This window comes from Delphinus delphis, chromosome 9 (genome assembly GCF_949987515.2).
Source record: "Delphinus delphis chromosome 9, mDelDel1.2, whole genome shotgun sequence".
Classification (NCBI taxonomy): Eukaryota; Metazoa; Chordata; class Mammalia; order Artiodactyla; family Delphinidae; genus Delphinus; species Delphinus delphis.
The window spans coordinates 1905503-1926888 of record NC_082691.1 but is presented as its reverse complement, the minus strand read 5'-3'; the positions used below and the strand labels follow the sequence as shown (position 1 = coordinate 1926888).

At 40.7% G+C, this 21386-nt stretch overlaps 1 pseudogene; it reads right to left on the bottom strand.

Annotated features, from left to right (window-relative positions):
* Nucleotides 1–17731, bottom strand: part of LOC132431368 (centrosomal protein of 78 kDa-like) — a 30306-nt pseudogene extending 12575 nt beyond the window's left edge.
* Nucleotides 17732–21386: the final 3655 nt, after the last annotated feature.

Below are 21386 nucleotides of genomic sequence, written 5' to 3'. Positions count from 1 at the left end.
ATCAAAGAGTAATTCCCATAGTCCTACAATAATGGAATAATTAGTTCTGAAACCTGTCAAGTTTCATGTTTCATATGAAAAAATCACATTAAATAATTTTTAAAAATTAAACATGAACTTTGTAGCACAAAGACAAGGTTCCCCCCAAATGGTGTTCCTTTATTTACTAGAAATGTTCAGCTCTGCATTAAAGTTGAAAAAAAAGAAATATATTATTTTTGAGGTACAAAAATTTCTTATGAAAATCAATTTTTCTTTTCTGTCCATACAAACAAAAGTATGGAATGACATTAGAGATCAGGTTTAGTTGGTAATAGAATGTAGCTTCTTGATATTTTTTATTTTAGGAAAGGAGAATATCAACATCAAAACTTTTTTTTTACTTTTATTTAAAATGAGGCCATATTTTCCTCTTATAAAAACAGAGTTCAGCTAGAACTGTCAATTTTCTCATCTGTAAAACAAGAGCACTGAATCAGCTGACTATATTCATTCATAACTCAATTTCTTTATCGTATGATCACTAAGGTTCTCCCTAAATCTAATCTACTAAGGTTCTAAGGAAAGGAAAATATATTACTAACGACATGTTTTGATTTTTATTTCTTAGAGTTCAAATGTCCACCATTCACCTTGGTCTAAGCTTAAGGAACCATTCAAGGGGATACAATGCAGATGGGAGGGGAAAACAGAACCCTCACACAAGCTGTGCCGTGTTGCAATCAGGCTTCCATTTGAAAAATAACCTTGTCTATAGCTTTAAAGTGATAACTTTGTACCTGCAGTGCTTCTTGTTTCAAACGGATTTTCTCTGGCTCTTCCTGAACACTTTCTGAGGAATCATTGACCTCTTCGATTTCTGAGGAGGAAGGACTCTCTACTGTCACAGTCACAGGAAATTCTGATGGACCTGAGTGTCTGAAGAAGAAGATAGGAAATCACAGAGTTGTTACACTAAAGTGCAAAGAAAGAAGACAAGATTGTAAAAAAAGATAACACAAGCCAGATCCAAATATCCAAATATTAGAGGACATTTAACAAAAGTGATCTGAGGTATCATAATTTATAAATGTCTCTCACTGCTCCTTAGTCTAAAACAGGCAATGACTAAGTAAAATTACAGGAACTTATTTTTGCTATGTTACTATACAGACCTCTGTTGTACATGGTTAGGATTAGTAATGGGAATTGCCCATATTATTTTATTAAGTTTCTTTCACAGAAGCCAAGTGAAGAACCAAGGTAAACATTTTTTCTCAGATCAACTTTATACTGCAAATGAAAAATTTATTCTTCACCATCAGACACAAACAGTCTGGAAGAAAATGTAGTTTTTCAGAGGAAAATACATCAGTAAAGGGACTGATGAATAATCAGAAAGTCAACATGTCTAAGCTGGGAATAATAGACATTAGAATTTTAAAAAAGAAATCACATACACATACACAACTAAAACTAACCCATCAAAAATTTCATCTTCTCACCACACTTAAGCCAAAACTAGGGTAACAGTAATACAATTCTCCCATCAAGATTCACTGCCACTGCAATGTTGTTTAATAGGACAGTTCCAAACATTTAAAACCTGACCTGGCCACAACCCCATAAAAGTCTACAGATCATAAAGAAGTGTGCTGGGATTATATAACCACGCAGAAGACAAGTCACTAGGACATCATTTTGACAACAAGCAGCAAACCCTGCAGCACAGGAAAACCGTAACAGGAGAACGAGGTGCACACCTCTCTCTCTGGGCATGCAAGGGCAGGACTGACACCCAAGATGCTCTTCTCTCAACCTCAGCAGTGGTGCCTTTCACAGAGCAACTATGCAGTCTCCCAGAACCACTGGGAAGGAGAATCTGATACTGACAGTATTAGCTTGCCATGAGGCCATAAGCGAGGGAATGTGTGTGGCCTTGGTGAGAGAGCAGAGGTTTGGGAGATGTTGCTTTATATTGGTTTTCAGATCAGGAATTTGTACATATAGCCCGCAAACAACGTTTCTTGAAAACATGTGAACATTCTTCAGTATGAGAGCTCCATGTGAGGGGGTCAGAAATGGCACTCAAGTTCGTCTCACTGGGTAACAGCTGATTTGCGGACTGGAAAACAGGCTTCCTTGTTTACAGGCATAACCACAAGGCTGCCAGTTGTGTGCCAAATCCACACAACTACACAGTTGCATTGGGAGAGCGACCAAACATGTTTTACATGGATTTATTTCAGAGAGGGAAATGCTTCTTGTAAGGCTCTGTCAGTTTAAAAAGCAAGGAGAATGACCATCCACCTTTCCCAATTCAAGGCCTATATATCATAAATATGATAGCTAAACACCAGCAACTGATTACATACATCACGAGCTTTGATGAATGGAAAGCCCCTAAAAAGATATCAACAAAACGAAGTTAGATCTTCATGTAAATACATCACCAGTTAAACCCAGTTAATACAACTATTTAGTATTATGTACAGTATCCACACAGAATTGTGTATAAAAATAAATAAGCTCAAAACAAGGACCTGGAGGGCTCTGCTATGGAGAAAACCGAACAGAATTCAGGTGACTGGCTCGGTAATAACTCTCTGAACTGCTGAGAGGCCCCTTCAGTTCCTATGTTCAGGATGCTTGAGATTTCAGTCTCACTTCTTTAAATGGTGATATTAATCATTCTCTAATTTACCACCCTGTGTGAGGAGGATGGACCTGAGATTAAGTGTCTCAGGAAGAAGATAGGAAACCACAAAGTTGCTAAACTCAAGTGCAAAGACTGGGGATTCAACACTATAGTTTATGCAACAGCAATTCACATTACCATTTGCAAAAAAGTAGTCGGTTGTCCAATGGGGATTACAAACATCCATTTAACATGAGCAACTGAACAGATATTTTACACAGTAACTACTTCAAGTACTATTTAAAATCAATTCTCTTTGTTTTCTTAAGCAATTGTTAATCCCCAATTTCGTGAATACTACCAAGTCAGTCACTTGAAAATCATCTAGAGCAATCTATTTCACTTAGCAAGCCTAAAGCTATAGTTCAACCATTTTATTTACTGTTCTGTGACAAAAATTACTATGAACAGCTATCCCCTGGATAAGAAATCAGGTAAAGCTAGTTTGACTCACTAAATCTGATTTACTGAGTTAATAAGCCAGTTGTTTTAGAATAGGTCTAATGCATAATTTTCATCCATTCTGTATTAAACTATTTCCCATGTCTAAAATGTCTTTTTGCCCATTCGTACATATCCAAATTCCTTCTTCTGTGCTGTAGGGCTTCACGCAACTACACCTGCCTTTAATGAAACTTTTCTCACATGCACAATTGGTGATAATTTTAGTCTCCTCAAGACTCCCACGGGGTTAGCTCTGTTGTGACACTTGAGAAACAACTTGAAACTCCCAATTACTTTTTGTTTTTCTTCCTTAGAGGGCTCATTGGGCAGAAGCCATGTGTGAGTTATCTTTTTTCCTCTATAGAAAGCACCAGAGACCGCTCACATAACAGAAGTTCCAAAATAAAGGACTCTGAATGATTGAAAAAGACAGGGAATGCAAACACGTTACCTGTTGCTTTTTGCATGTTCTGCAGTACGCCACGGCCGGAAACCAGACACACCAGGTGGTAGAGGTTCAGGACCATAACATTCTTTACCAGCAGAGTGTTTCCTTCCATTACTTACAGGTTGCTTTGTGGCCAAGCCTATGTTTGACAAAGCATGAAAAGAAGGAATCAAGATGCACCAAAGGTCTACAGAGCAACTGTCACATGTGTACACTTCGAGAGGAATCAAACAGGCACTTGACAATGATGCCAAGGCCATTAAAAAGAGGATCGTTTTGTACAAAGGTTTTACATAAGCCAGCATTTTTAAAAAATGTAAGTTCTCTACAGTAACAAGTTATTTTAACTAAAACAAAAGTATTGAGATGTGCAGAAATGCAAAAATAAATTTTTAAAATAATCCCGAAGTATGATACATTTTATGTATTATGCAGAAACACTCAAGTTTACTGAATCTTAGAACACCTTTGGCATTTCTGAATCTCAAGGACACAGAAACACAGATACACCCATGACTTCTGCCAAACAGAATCTTCAGAATTAGACCAAAATTTCAATTTAAGATGAATTTTTCTATGTAAAAACAATAAAAGTTATAAGGCTGCAAGTTGCTGGGTGGTAGGTGAGTCAATGTTACTCTCCTATAAGCCTGTCAACCTTCACTGCTCCTTTGATTTCATACAGAAATCACACAAAAAAACAAATGAAACCCACTGGATAAAAGAGTGAAATGTGGAGACTTATCCTATATTTCAGTAGTAAAGAGGCAAGTATCTTTATATGAAATATTTGGTTGCAAAAACTAGACCTACGTGTTAATATTTTATTTAGAACAAGCCACATATTAAAATTCACATTTAAATATTTAATTTGAATTTACTGAAGACAAACATCATAGGTTAAAATGGTTATATTTATCCTTCAAAGCTACTATATTTTGTGTTATTTTATTTATTTTAATAGATCTTTATTGGAGTATAATTGCTTCACAATTCTGTGTTAGTTTCTGTTACACAACAAAGCAAATCAGCCATATGCATACACATGTCCCCATATCCCCTCCCTCTGGAGCCTCCCTCCCACCCTCCCTATCCCACCCCTCTAGGCCATCGCAAAGCACCAAGCTGATCTCCCTGTGCTATGCTGTTGCTTTCTACTATAGTTTAGCAGCATTAGGATGCAGGGTAAAATGGAGTGTATGTGGTAATATAGGACAAATATTTCATAGAGTGTAGCTTATTGATAATCACCACACGATCCTGTGTGATTTATATGCCTCTTAAAAATATATAGGAGCTCAGTTCATTTTGTGCTATTTTATTGTGTTTTTTAACTTAATTACGGTCAAAAAAATGTTTGTATGCATGTGGTTTGTATGTGTTAGCTTCCTTTACTTTCAGAAACGAATGCAAATACATTTGTATTAAAAGTTTTTTAAATTACACTTTTCTTGTTAGGAGATAAAAAAAATTTCTAATAAAAGTTCCCATCTGGGGCTTCCCTGGTGGCGCAGTGGTTGGGAGTCCGCCTGCCGATGCAGGGGACGCGGGTTTGTGCCCCGGTCCGGGGAGATCCCACGTGCCGCGGAGCGGCTGGACCCGTGAGCCATGGCCGCTGAGCCTGTGCGTCCGGAGCCTGTGCTCCGCAGCGGGAGAGGCCACAACAGTGAGAGGCCCGTGTATGGCAAAAAAAAAAAAAAAAAAAAAAAAGAATGCTTTAAAAGTTCCCATCTGTTTTTAGGCATACATAATGACAATATAAATGTGACACAATTCACACCATTATTTCGCCCTGTACTCACCAGGATCTAGGTATATACCCAGATACTGATTGGCTTACCTCTATGTCTCCAAATAACTGAGGCAAATAGAAAAAAAAAGCCCAAGAAATAAAATTACTCTTAAAATAGCTCAATGAGTTTGTATATTTCAGTTATATTTCCACTTTGTTTCATCATGCTAAATAAAAAAAAAACGTTTAACTGTTTTCTTCTCATTCCATGATGCCCTATTATATACCACCAGGTACTAATTTTACAGAATTCCTAATATACATGCTTTATTAATATATATATTTCCATTTCTAATATCATAGCAAAAGTCAACTTAGCTATTTTAAGAATACTGTACACATGACATAAATTTTTAATAATAATATCTAATTAGTGTGATACCACAAATCTTAACTTCTTTGTATGTACTATTTGATTATTCAAATATCACTGTCTTGAAATAACAATTGGCAGACAATCATAAGCTTTCTTTTGACTTCATAAACACTCTTAACAACTTATTTAATACACTATTGTCCAAGCAAGTTGATTAACAGAGAATCAAAAACATACATCTTTAAGTAGAAAAAAAAAGCTGTATATGAACATGTTTACAATAGTTTATTTTAGGTTATTTCCAATTGTTCACCCATTTTTTTTTTTTTTTTTTTGCGATACGCGGGCCTCTCACTGCTGTGGCCTCTCCCGTCGCGGAGCACAGGCTCCGGACGCGCAGGCTCAGCGGCCATGGCTCACGGCCCAGCCGCTCCGCGGCATGTGGGATCTTCCCGGACCAGGGCACGAACCCGTGTCCCCTGCATCGGCAGGCGGACTCTCAACCACTGTGCCACCAGGGAAGCCCTTGTTCACCAATTTAAAAAATTGACCAACTCAATGAAACCTTGTGAATACAATGTTAAAAAGTATAACTATGAATCACAGAATTTAAATTTAGTATGAAAAGAATGGCAAATTATATTGAAGTTATGTGGAATTATGTTTATAGACAGCAGGAAGAGAAAATAAAAATGTAAATATTGCTAGATAGGATAATGCAATTAGAGGTGGTCTTTTAAATTTTTCATTTTTATGCTAATACAATACCTTTGTAAAACCCAAAAATCTTCAAACAACACATTTTAAAAAAATTGTGGTAAACTACACAAAACAGAAAAGTTATCATTTTAACCATTTTAAAGTGAACCGTTCAGTGATATTAAGTCAACAAATTTTTAAAACTTTCAGAGGGAACCTGAATAAAAGATGTGTTTTCCATTGGTGATTTTAATGTATCTGGTATATAACGAAAGTCACCAGAAAACTCTTTCTGGGAAATTGGCAGATCATAAACATAAAATATTTATTTTGCTTTATATCAAACCTTATTGTTTTGCTGTTTCAAAATTCAAATTTACTCACAAGAAAGAGTCAGTTTCATATTAGATTTGGTTTCACAAATGCTGCTCCTGCTATTCATTCTTATCACCAAAAAAAAAAAAAAGACTATTTGTGACTAACGATAATAAGTTCCAGAAAATAAAAAGTTAAAAGGTTTTCAATCTGCATTTCTGGGAACCTAAATTAAAGCATCACACAACATTTTCAAAAACAGAAAAGCCATTTGATTTGACTAAAAACTTAGTTTTAAGATGGCAGAAAGTACCTTGATAATTTTCTTTTAAGAAAGAAAGAAAAACAAGCCATTAAAGAGAAACTCTTCCGAGCGAACTGAAACATGTTATGTATGTCTGACTTGGCACTCCTTCCATCTGGAGAACTTTTTTGATAATTGCTTTCATCACAGAATGATCTGAAGTAAAATGAATTGAAGTTAGAGTAATTATTTCCCAGTGAGTGGCTATTTCCATTTAAAACCAAAAGCCAACTAATTATTGCTTTTCCCATAAATTTAAATATGAAATCTACATTATGTAATTATACACTTAATACCCCTTTGTGTATTCTAATTTCTTCCTCAGAAACCTAAGATGCCATCTTGCAGACTGCCCACCATGGCTACTATTTTGGCAGCAACAAAGGTCAACTTTAAACATTTTGCATCTAAAGTGGCTTTGGATACCTTTGGATAGAAAGTACAGTCTGAGCACTGTCCAGACACTTAGATACCTAAAGGGCATCTAAGATAACAAATCCAAGTCCTGATATTCCCTCAAAAGCTGCTCCTCCCATCAGCCCCCTTTTTCTAAGTGATACCACCCAGTTGCACACATAATCATCAACGACTTGTCTCCTTGTTACTATTCCCTTCATACCTCACAACTAATCTATCTGCAGGTCTTGTTAGCTACACCCTGAAAACACAACCTGAATTCAACCACTTTTCACTTGCTGCAAACTTCCAACCTAACCTAGGCCATAAACATCTCTTATTTGGACCCCTGTGATAGTCTCCTAACTGGTCTCCCTGTTTCTCTTCTTTATCCTCCCAAGTCCATTCTCTATACCAGGTCACCTTATTCAGATACTATTTGGATCATGCCTTTTTCCAGTTCAAAACCCTCTACTCATTTAGAATAATCCATATCTTTACTCTGGCCTTCAAGACTTTACAAGAGCAGACCCCTGGCTAGCTCCTTGACCTCATGTCACACCACATTCTTCTTCACTCAGTACTCTGCCCAGATTGGCCTTCTTGCTTTTCCTTAAATACTCCACCGACCTACATGCCTGCATACTCATTGCCCCCTTGTCCTGGAATGTGCTTACCCCAGATCTTCCATGGCTTGCTCCTCTCTTCATTCAGGTCTCCATTCAAATGCCACTTCTCCAGTGAAGCTGGCCCCTAACTAACCTGTCCAATGGAGTCCTACCTGCCCCCCTCACTCTTCTTACATTAAGATATTTTTGCACTTCCTACTCTCTAAAATTATATTACTTATCTCTTTACTAATTTCTATCTCAACTCCTTCACAAGAATGTAAGCTCCATGAGGGCAAGACTTTTTTGTCTGTCTGGTTCACTGCTTTATCAGTAGTGCCTAAACCTGTATCTGGCACACAGAAGGTATTAAAAAAATTACTTGTGAAACTGACAAATGAATAAAGTACTCCTTGCAAGAATTCAGAGGTTGCACAAGAAGCAAATAATGCTCTTGGTGGAAGCAGCCTTAGTATCTAGGTTCACCTCTATTCAGAGTAGAGATAAGAACAATTTACAAGTATAAATCACTTTAATCAGTAAATTATCTGCTCAAACCATAAGGGAAGTACAACATTAGAAAAGTACTGTTTTCTAGGATACAAACAATTAACAAATTCAAACAATGTGTGTATAGAGAATACACACTAAAAATCTATCATGAAAGTATGATGGTCAAGAACTCTTGCGGTAAAAGGTCAGACAAAAACCAGAACAAATGATCATGAATTCTAGTAGTTCTGGGGCTGAACAACCTACTCATTTAATCAAAAGGGATCATCGCAAAAGCACAGGTATTAAAAAATATTACATGAAAGGAAACTATCATGAGTCATTTAAGTGTTGAGTGGACCATCACATTAAAATAACTAGAGTCTTTCAACGCCCCATGACATACAGAAATAGCAAGTCAGACATATGGATCTAACAGCATATGATACAACCCTTACAAACTGTCACTACAGAAGAAGGGACACCCAGTGTAATTAACCAACTAGCCAAATGAATACAAACAGCCAGTAAACCTCACCAGTAAATCAAATGAATACAAAATAAAACAAAATGTGGTTATTCTCCTATCAGATTAAGCCAAGATTCTGTAAGAGAAGTCTTTAAAATGTCTATACCCTTTTGATCCAAAATAGTCAGAGATATAGGTAAGGATATATATCAGAGTACTTTTTGTAACTGAAAAACTGGACATACCTTTTATACAAGATCGGATAAGCTATGTGCACTGTGGCATATTCATATAATGGAACACTGAAGGGTCACAAAAAAAATGATGCAGTAAGGCTTCCCTGGTGGCGCACTGGTTGAGAGTCCGCCTGCTGATGCAGGGGACACGGGTTCATGCCCTGGTCCGGGAAGATACCATATGCCGCGGAGCGGCTGGGCCCATGAGCCATTCCCGCTGAGCCTGCGCGTCCGGAGCCTGTGCTCCGCAACGGGAGAGGCCACAACAGTGAGAGGTCCGCGTACCGCAAAAAAAAAAAAAAAAAAAAAAAGATGCAAATTTACTGACATGCTAAGATGGTCATACTGAATTAACTGAAAAAAGTTATAAAATTTGGAGTAATCCCACTTGCATAAAAAAGGGAGAGGTACTCATTTTTGTAGTCTTACAGTTTTTAAAAAGTGCTACCAGCCAGTGTTTGTGAGAGGCAGGCTTCATTCACATCCACTCTTGGGGTGGACTACAAATTGGCATAGCCTTTCTGGGTGGTAATTTGGCAATGTGTATGAAAAGTCTTAAAAATATGTCACACTTAGTCATTCCACTTGTAGTACCTTATTCTACAGAAGTAAGCCCGATGGACACAGAGATGTATATACAACGTATTCACATTGTTTCTGACAGGGAAAAGCAAACTGTCTCAATCTAATTGCAAAGAATTGATTAAACTATGGGACATCAATATGATGGAACACTACATGATACCTCATTAAGTGAAAAAAGCAGGAATATGAAATAGCAAGTATACTACAATTCTATTTTTGTAATCTCTAAGTGTACAAATATATTTATAGAAAACAATAAAAAGACTGAGAATATATACACCAAAATGAACAGTGATTATGTCTGGGTGTTAAATTTATAGGTAATTGTTCTCTTGTTACTCTGTATTTTCTGTAAAGAATATATGTAACTCTTAGAGAAAGTTTAAAAGCAACATAAAAGCTATCAGAAAAATGAGGCCTTAAAAAAAGTCCTATCACAACAGTATCATGCCAAAAGCTAAGCATATATTACATTAAAAATTCAGTATTTTCAATTTAAGAATTTACCTCCAAGCCATAAATCCTCACTAAGAGATTCTGCAAAAGCACGAGCACCCAGGTCACCAATGAGCTTGTTGCAGTTCAGAGCGATGCGCCTCAAACCAGGCATACAGTCAAGATCAGGTCTCCTGTAACGAAGACTCTCAGCCCAGGTTTCTTCATGCCTTCTGATAGTCTGATACTTCAAAGATTTAATGGGACAAAATTAAGATGTTTCAATAAGGAAACAGGATGTGCCTACTGAGTATGGCTTATTATGTCAGAGATTTACACACACACATATCACGCATATATGCCAGGAGAATCAAGCTGAGAAATTAAACAGTCAGTTCTGCTTTACGAGTCCAGTGACCCACATTCTAGTCGGTCAGTGATTAGATTCCAGCCACTGGATGACCTGTTTTTGAACAGTTATGTAAAGTTGGATAACTCAATTACAGTCTAAGAATTATTTTCCTTATCTTCTAAGTCAGGGAATTGATTCTAAATTCTATCATTGCTGAGGCTCTAAATTTCATCATTCTGTCCTCCAATGGTCTCCAAACACCTGACTGGGCAACCCATAAGAAAACTTTTTAATATGCATCTTATTTTTTAACAAATTATATACACAAAGTTCTATACATATAATTTAGGTACATTATAAACTACACAGATATTTTTTAAATGATACAAAGCTAAATAGGTTCTAATATTTTCTTTTCCTAACTCCTAAGGCATTACTGAATTTTATTTATTTTTAAAAAGTATTTATTTATTTACTTGTTTCTTTGTTTGGCTGTGTTTGGCTGTGCCAGGTCTTTAGTTGCGGCCTGCCGGATCTTTTACTTATTGCATGTGGGATCTAGTTCCTTGAGCAGGGATCGAACACACGCCCCCTGCATTGGGAGCGCAGTGTTAACTGCTGGACCGCCAGGGAAGTCCCAGGCATTATTTTTAAAACTATATTTACAAAATGGATCTTACATGCTACCTAGGGTGTGGACACAAACTTCAGAGGCCTGGACCATGCACAGCCAGTTTGATGTGCCTTGGGAAGATAATGGTTTGACATTTAACCACAAGTCTTGTCTTAAAGACATTCAATTCTTTATATTCATAAAATCAATTTTGGTAACAGGGAACACTGACTTTAAATCAAAAAAGTCTTGTTACATTCTTGAAAACATAAAAGACTCAAAGTGCCTTTGACACTCTAAAAGCAAAATCATTAGTGTCATTTTCCTATTAACAATGGCTTATAAAAGCTCCAAGCAGAAATAACAGCAATCACTTACACAGTGCTTAGTATGTGCCAAGCACTATTTATACAAATGAGTTCATTTAAACCTCACAACGAGGCATAGACGTTAAGTGATTTGTCCATGGTCACTAGCTATGAAAAGGGAGAAAGGGAATTTGAACCTAGGCCATTTGGCTTCGGCACCCAAGTTCTTGACTGTTCTCTACCCGAGGGGTCAATGGACTTGCCCTGTAGAGGCTCAAAGAATTTTTCAATTTCTAAAATCTAAATTTAAACATTTCCAGCTTTGTGGGCTATACAGTTTCTGTTGCAACTACTCAACCCCACTGGCGTAGGCTGAAAGTAGCCATAGCTACCATGTAAACAATGGGTTCCACTATGTTCCAAAAAACTTTCTTTAAAAAATCAGGCGACGGGCTGGATCTGGCCCACCAGCCATAGTTTACCTATCCCTGATGTGCACCATCAAACTATTAAAAAGACTTCATGTCAAATTATTAAATAATTTAGGCCTAAATACAGTAATTATAACCACTGTAAAGTTGTTAAGGCATTGAAAACTGTATTTACAAGTTGCCGATGTAGTGATGTTTATTAGTTTATAAACTACAGCAGCTAATAGACACTTGATTCATTTAAATCTTGAAGACTATAAAGGCATAGTTTCTTCACAGCATCACAATCAATGTTTTCAGTAACTAAAAATACATAGAAGTATTATTATGTATTATATATTAAATCTCCTATTTCTAAAATTAAGTGGACTATCTTTACTAAATGGTAGAATCCCAAACTGAAAACTGGTCTTATTCTTTCAACAAAACGAAAGATGCACTCACAGGTATCAAAAGACAAAAATTAACTGCCATCTGTGTCAATGTATTAATGTGCTTCAATCACATATGTTTTCATGAAAGTTTAAACATAAAATCACCTTTAAGATCTTGGCCATGTAATCTGCTCCCTGCCATGTCAGATTATACCCCGTGAAGTTTACTGTCTTAAGAGTGATAGAGTTCTTTACACCTTGCCAAATAACTAAAAGGAAAAAAAAAAAAACCCACACACACAGTAAGATGAAGAGCCTATACATTTGTCAATCTTGACTTATTTGCTTTTCTTGAGTCAATTGGAGGTTTACAGCCACATTCTTAAAATCATTAACTACAATCTTCCCAAACAGGTAATTGATGAACTGATGCATTCTAAAGCTTGTCAGTAACAAAGTTATTCCAGTTTACAGCAACAGTTTAATTCTATTTAGATACTAAAACTGAATACACTGGATACTGCAAACTTTCTTCCCAACCACTCAGTAAAGTACTACATACTTTTGAGACAAAGGAAAAAAAAGAAAAACCTAAAGAGCATAAGACTCTTCCGATTTTCAGTTCCAATGATACATGCCAACCTTGATGATCAATCAGCGATTTAAATGTCAACTATAAACCCAGTATTTTATTAGCTGCTATGCAGTATACTAGAGCAATAGAAGAGGGAGGACCTCAAACCCTCTGTTTCCTCAAATTGAAAGGCAGGCTTCCTTACCCCTTCAGACCACTAATGGACACAGGGAACGTACACTAATGTTTCAGGACCCCAATCAAGAATCACCTGCTTTGTGATTAGGTCCATCATACACCCTCACCAACACCACTGAGTTTGCTGCTCCTACGGGACGTTACATATATTTCCTATTTGAACACATACCACAGTGCATTATAATTATGATTGCAGATAGATGTTCTAACAATTTAAAGAGAATGATGACTTTTTTGCTCTTTACATCTTGCTATTTCCCTTCCCATAATATTTCTTGACGAGAAACCATAAAAATATAAAGAAACACAAAAAACAGGAAATATACAAAACATGTGGTTTGTGGCTTAACACAAACTTAAGTAAGATTAATTCTGACAGTATCCAGCATGACAAACTTCCATGGTACAGATGAAAATGGACCCAGGTTTGAGCAGGTACAGGAGACAATCCACGCATGCACAACACCAAGAAAAGGTAGACAGGAAAAGGTAGACAGACATGGTGTGTAGGAAATCACGAGACCAGTCCGATGGGAAGAGACTTAAACAAGACTGAAACTCACTTTCGAAACCTCCGTCTCCAACTGGACAATTCGCAAGACACAGGTTCACCAAAGTGGCCAAATATTCAATCCCTTTAATGGGGAGGAACAGTTTAAAATTTTATTGCTTTAGTTTGCCCCAAAAGCAACTATCAAAGGTTGGCAGGACACAATGAAGGCTTAATTTTGTTAACATAGTTAAGTCTCTCTCTCTCAGAACTAGCCCACTTAGCTCCAGGTTCCTTAGCGCACCCGATGCACTTACACAGCCTTCATGAGCTTTACACAACTGGAAGGTCACATCTTTATTTCTTACCGCAGGAACACGACTTCTGTAAACTTCATTTCTGTCACAACCTAAAGCAAAAATATTGTAAAATGAGTGGTTTAAACCATACATTTAATCATCATTAAAAAGCACCTAAATAAAAAGAAAAAAAGCATCTGCTCTGTGCTAAGGATTAGAAACGACTCCTGCCCTTAAAGCCTTCATTAAGGAGGAAGATGTATAAACTCAAAATTTCAATCACATGAGATAAATAAACATAACCTTTATGCATAGAGGTGCCTATGGAGGCAAAAAGTTATATCTAAGTGACAGCTTCATGAGAACCCTGAAGTAGAATCTAGAAAGATGAGGCTATGCAGAGTTGGAGTAGGAGGTGCATTAACTGCAGAGGGAACATCTGTGAAAAGACACTCAAGCCTGACTCCTGCTGGGCACTGTAAATACTTCAGGTGGGGACGACTAAAGGCCAGGGGTCCAAGTGTGAGAAGAGACACAAAGGAAAATAGAGATGCTGGCAGAAGCAAGCCTGGGAGAGAGCATGGCTTTTATCCCACAGGTGACGAGGCCTGGGACTACCACTAGCTGAGTAAGGGTGCCTCCGCTGATTAGAAAAAGGCGCCCCGCTGCTGAAGGACCAATTAGACAAAGGGAGTGATCCCAGAAAGTTCCCCTTCCTCAGGGCCAAAGAACGCCATGACGGGGCTTCCCTGGTGGCGCAGTGGTTGAGAGTCCGCCTGCCGATGCAGGGGACACGGGTTCGTGCCCCAGTCCGGGAAGATTCCACATGCCACGGAGCGGCTAGGTCCGTGAGCCATGGCCGCTGAGCCTGCGCGTGCGGAGCCTATGCTCCACAACGGGAGAGGCCACAACTGTGAGAGGCCCGTGTACCGCAAAAAAAAAAAAAAAAAGAGCCCCATGAGGCTTGGCCCAGCACAGTGCAGACTACACGCCTCCGTGTAGAGCACACGCTGGGTGGCTAGTATGAACTAACTCTGTGTGGGCAAGCCATTAGCAGCATTATTTTAAGCATAGCTTTTTATGTTACAAGATCACTCAACCCGAGTAGGCAGATGAACTTAGAGGAGCTGAGCCCAGGAGCTGCGAAAGCACCCAGGAGTTTCTGCCATAGTCTGGGCAAAATGTAATATGGATGAAGAAGCAAATTTAAGAGGAGGCCAAAATCTACAAGCTAGCCCCACTGGATTCAAGACATAAAGGAAGTTCAGTGAAGGAACTCTGAAGAGAAAGGGCTCAACAATAAATTTTTGTTACATTCAATGTAAAATATGTGGCAAAATTAAGTACAGTGGCCTTTAAGGTCCTTTCCAGCTCTAATTTCTTTTGATTTCTAACTTATTACTCTGCTTAAGTAAAGTCCCTTCAGAGGTACAGAACAGTTCTTACACCTGAATGGGATGCAAAGAATAATCTGACTTCTGTTCACCAGGGGATGAATTGAACTGTCCTTGCAGGAGACAGAACAGATGGTGTGAACCCCAGATCCTAGTAAAGGGCCAGGCACACGATAATTATTCAGCTTTTCGAAAACAAACGAAAAATCATTTCCTTTCCTAGATCTTCACACCCTTCCTCTGCTGGCTACTTTCTCTCAGCTTATAAACATCCTCAAATATACCCACTTAAAAAACTCTCAGACCTATGACTCTTTGGATATTCTTGTGGATAACCTAAGTCTCTCCCATGCCTTCAAACACCTGTCCTTCCAGAAAGCCCAGATCTGTATCTTGGGCCCAGACTTGGCCCCTCTACCAGGCCCCTCTAAAGCAGTGAAGATCAAGTAAGATCCTCTCCCCACCTCCAATCCCTCTCTACTGTGCTCTGTATCTCACAAAAAGATGCAGCTGTAAACTGTCACCCACTCTTGCTGCCCTCCCTTTTCTAACTGGTCACCAGGCCTCACCCATTCTCTCTCAGATCTGTAAAAATCCAGTCCCACCTTTTATAACTTAAGTGGGACCCTTTGATTACAATTCACGCTGCACCCAATCAACTGCCTTCCACATGGAGGTCCCAGTGAGCCTCTAAACCAGAATTCCATTTCACTGTTCTTTGGTGTTTCCCACAGCCTTCAGGATAAACATCGAAACTTCTGACATGACAAACAAGGCCCCTTTCTGTGGGGCCCCACTAGGTTTCCAGTATCAACTCTCATTGCTTTCCCAAACCCTGAGTTCCAGTCCTGTACCTGAGTTTTGCCGTATTTTTTTATATTTCTCAAACTTTGACACACACTGCTCCCTCCTGCCACCCCAGGAGCTTCTACATATCCTTAGAAAGGATGGCACCTCCTCCAAGAGCCTACCCTGAACTTTCCCTTCCAAGATTCTATGCTCTGCAAAGGGGAAAGATGGCGGGGAGGGATACATTAGGAGTTTGGGAATAACATATACACACGACTATATATAAAATAGATAATCAACAAGGACCTACTGCATAGCACAGGGAACTCTACTCCGTATCCTGTAACAAACTGTACGGGAAAAGAATCTGAAAAGGAATGGATATATGTATAACTGAATCACTTTGCTGTACACCTGAAACTAACACAATATTGTAAATCAACGATACTCCAATATAAAATAAAAATTAAATTAAAGAAAAAAGAGATTCTATGCTTTGTAGCACCAGAACTCACTTCTTCCAGAACACTGACTACTGTGCTTGTGTTTACTTGCCACCCAGTAGAAGGGGAGCTTACCTAGGGCAGAAGCGTCGTCTCCAGCAGCCCTTGGTTCTGACAACTCATTCAAGTACCAGGATACTTTACACACATAACCTGCTTAATTAATTCTAAGAACCCACAGAAAGAGTGGTTTTTAATGTCATTTTACAAGTGTGGGGATTGTAGCGCAAAAGAAACCTGCCCAGGCCACAGAGAGCATAAGCCCTGGAATTCAAACTCTAAGCTGCCTTCACACTGGTGCTCTTTCCACTATAGGATACTATTGAAAAAAAATTTCTTTTTCCTGAGCCCTGTTTGAATGGAAAGGAAATGAAGCTGGGATATATCAATTTCCTAATCGCTTTGGTCTGTACCAGGCAAAGTCATTCAACACACCAGGTAACATCTGTGCAACCATTAACGACGCTCCAAACTGTGCTAAGTGTTCTACATTGTAGTCTACAAGCATTAATAGAGTGAGACCTTGTAACCTCCACAGAGAGTGGGTCCTGTTAAGCCCATGCAACAGATGAGAACACTGAGACCTAGAAGACTTAAAGCACTCGGCCGGGGTCACCGAGCTGGCAGGGGTCCTAAGCCGCACGCCCCGTCTAGTGCACGCACACCCGGGCACCGGGCACCGGTTCTAGTGCCCACCCTCCACCTTGCACCATCTAAAACCCCGCTTCTCAGCGCCCACATGAGGGCTCCTGGAAGCGGGAACTACAAACCTATCTCGCCAAGCCGTGGCTGGAAGAAACTCTGGATACAGATCACGGGCAGAGGGTGCTCATGAGCGGCGTCCAGTCAACCCCACGGAGGCGGTCGGCGTTGAAGTCCAGCAGCCCTCCCGCAGGGAAGCGCGAACGGCGGGCAGAGGCAGCGAGTCCTGCAGCGCACACAGCTCCTCACAGCGCCAGAAGTCGGCCACGCTGTCGCGGCGCAGCTTCACCGAGTGATCATGGCCGGAGCGTGGCCTCGGGGACGCTGGCTGCGGACACGATGCCCACAGCCGCCTGGCGGTCCCTGCTCGCCTCCCGGCCCCTCGGGCGCCCACCGCCCGGCGGCTGCGGCGCCGCAGCGTGGGCAGGACCCACGTAGCAGGCGGAAGACGCAGGGCCACGGGCCCCAGCTACGCCGGCCCCCTCCATGCCACGACCCCGTGACCCCGCATCGGCGGCTGTTGGCGCCGGCCTCAACGCCCCGCGAGACGCGGCGCGGCGGTTTAAACTTCCGGGCGGGACCTTGGGGGCGGGGCTCGAGGACGTCAGCGCACGCCCTGTGCGCCAGCACGCAGCCCCGCCTCCCAAGGGGACCCGGCTTGAGGAGCAGTGGTGGAAGCTTCGAGACTAGGACGGCGCGAAAGGTAGGCGGTGTGGAGAATTTGGGGTTTCGAAAACGCGTTTGCTGACTGATCCAAACAAAAGTGAGACATGATTGTATCAGCGCATTTTAAAAGTAAACTCCCACTAAGTGTCTGTGCTCGCGCCGCCCAGGAGAGAGTGTGCACTTCGTGAGGGACACAGGAAAGGCTGAGTGAACGTTTGCCTGTGGTCCGTTACCTGGTGCGCGGGTGTGTGAATTTCTGCGGAGAGCCCTTAATTTCTGTAGTTTCTGCTGACTTGACACGGTGGTTGGCAAACGGTGACGTGTTCCGTGCATTCAGGACATGATCGTGGTTACTAATAATCACTTTGTTTGTTTATTTGTACTGACAACTCCGAGAATTTACTACTGAATATCCACTTTACAGAGGAGAAACTGAGGCGTAGGAAGTGAAGTGACTGAGTGAGAGGAAGGACTCAGACGATTGGTGTCAGTAAATTAACCCTGCAAGGAGGCCGTTAGACCGCAGTGGCTCTAGCGATGCGGCTGCCTACGTAAACCAACCAAAATCTAAGCCTGTCAACGCCTCAGGGTGACGAAAACCGCTGAGGACAACCAGTCACAAACCACCAACTAGGCGTTAAAGCCATAGCAAATCAGTCATTTCCTTGCTCTGCTTCTGCCCTTTTAAAATAAACATCTCTGCAGCTCCTGTGGCTGGAGTGCTCCTCACCTCTTCCGCTTTGTGGTGCCTGAATTGAATCTATTTTTGCTCACATAAAGTGTTAAAACTTTAAATATGCCTCAGTTTGTCTTCTAAGATTGGCCGTAGAAGTTGGATTTGTGTCCAGTTTCTAGAACAGTGGTCGTCCTCTGGTCAGGCCTTAGGCGTTACGTGTACAACGTTCCTCTTCTACCACCACCTTCTGGATGCCTCCACCCACTACCAGCTCCCACGCATCAGATCCCCTAGATGTGGTCAGCAGTGGCTTTTACATGCAACGTGCTCACATTATAACATCGCAGACACTCCTGTGTCCTCCAGCCAGTGTGTGAAGTGAAACATTACCATTCCTGTTGAAGAGTCCCTGGTGTGACCACTTGCCCAAACACAGCCACTCCCCAGCTGACCCTGGACTGTATTTTCTTTGGGGTCTGTTTTTCTTCAGATGATTTTCTAGTAATTTATACAAATATGTGAATCTGGATAAACTAATATATTTTACTCTCAAATTCAGGTTGCGTCCTTTGCTCTCCAGCAATCATTGGAGTGCTGTTTTCAATATGTCCACGCAGAGATTCAAAATAACAAAAATGCTTTTGAAAAATAATGTCGTAGGTTGACAGAGTGGTTTATAAATTATAGCATATGCTTATGCTCTTAATTCTTCCTCACAACCCTGCTTATCATGGCTGGAATTGCTGCTACCCCTGTGGGGTCAGCTGTGGGCTGGCTGTAGCCGGGCTGGGGGACTGACGGGGCCACATGCCTCTTATGCCCCAGCTAGTAACTGGGGCTTGTGCTCATGGCGGTAGCAGTGCTCCGAGAGGGAGAGTAGAAGCATCGTGGGACCTAGTTCTGAGCTGGCACACCATCGTTTCTGCTGCCTTCTATTGGCCATGGCAAGTCACCTAACTTTAAGGGTGGGGAAATCAAGTCTGCCTCTTGATGGGAGAAGTTGGAATGTTACATTACAAAGAGTGAGGACACAAGGAGTCAACCTGGAGCTATTTTTGCAATTTGGGATGGCGCTTGTTGCCTTCCTCGAGGAGGACGTCCAAAACCATTTTTCAAACATCTCAGGTTCCTGTAAATCTCCACCTCTGGTTTGGCGACCCATAAAAATTCCCAGTCAGTTTTGGTGAGGGGACACTTGGTGACAGTGTTGTCTTTCGAAATGAGTAGTTCCGTTACCGACGATACTTTGCTCCCCATACATTATTTATAAGGTTTCCCTGTTTGTATGTGCAAACTATTTTTGTGTTTATTTTGAGAAATACATTGTACAGGCCTCTTTTTTATTTCTTCCACACACCCTAGAGATGTCATAGAGGCGGTAAATGTGTCCAACTTTTTGAGAAATTGGAACAATCAAGACTTACCTGTATGGAATGCTGTTAACGATGTCAATTCCCGTGACAGTACCTTTCATCTGAGACACTTAGGGACTGTTAACAGATTAAAAGTAGTAAAAGACACGGATAGAGAGAATTTTCATTATCTTGTGCTCTGAAATCTTGGATTTTCGTTGGTTTGAATGGGCCTGAAAATGTATTTTTTTTTAGTAGGGACATAGAAGCCTCTAGCGGTATTCTTAATAAAGCAAGGTGAGTTATAAGCAATCATCTGATGGAGGGTAAATGTACCACACTCCAGTTTAAGAAAAATACAATATAAAAGTCTTACCATGTTAGAAAATCTTTATATGATCTTTTGTAAAAAAAAAAAAAAAAGCTTCAAGAAACATAAAGACATGACACCGTATTCAGTTTCAAGTCAGTGACTTGTAAGCAAGGCAAAGCAAAGACAGTCTGATTAAGGCCGTTGCATTGTTCTGGCATTTTTTAGGTCTCACCCATTTCTGTGGCCCTTTTAGAACCTAAGCTTCTAGGGCACAGAGAACTTCATCTTGACGTAGGGCTGAGCAAATGCACGGAGCATTTCTCAATAAGTAGGCATTAAATTCTTAGTCCAGAAGGGGCCTTGAGATGCCCTCTCTTTACTCCTTGGTAGAACTGTTTTAACCATCCCGCGAAAACAGATTTTTTTCTTTAAATCTCAAAATTCAGAGATTCCACAATCAGAACTTCCTTCTCATATTGCCATGTGGTCTGCTGTGGGCATCTGTCGAATGGTGTGAACTGTGCGTGGGGAGTCTGGCCTACCCTCGAGGCCCACGGTTTGGGCTGCGGTGGTGCCATGCTGTGCTCAGGGGCCTTCTTTTTTGGAAGTCTGGGCTCCAGTGAGCCTTGGTCATGCTCTTTTATGGAACCTTGGGTGCTAGACCACTCTGACCCTCAGTCTCATTTGCAGGTTCTGGGGAGGATTAAATGAGCTCATGTGATATCCAGGTGACTGAGGCAGAGTCGGCTCGGGATGAATCTTTGCTTCGTTTTCATTAGCTGCGGAGAAGACGATGACAGCTTGGTGCCTCTCCAACTTTAATATGGGTATGCCTCTCTTGTGGATCTTGTTAAATGCAGGCTGGTATTCAGTAGTTCTGGGTGGGGCCTGGATTCTGTGCTTCTAACAAGCTCCTAGGTGACGGTGACGCTGAGGGCAAGGGTTTGGCACCTGCGTTTCTCCCTTTCCGGAAGAGCAGGATGTCTGCCGCACCCCCACCCGAGAGGACAAAACATCCGCAACGTGACTACTAGGAACCAGCTTCCCTCACAGGCAAGGGACCTGTGCCACTGCTCCCAACCATTCTGTCTGAGGCGCAGCAAGCCAAAACACTGAAATGCTGAGGTTTGCAGCAA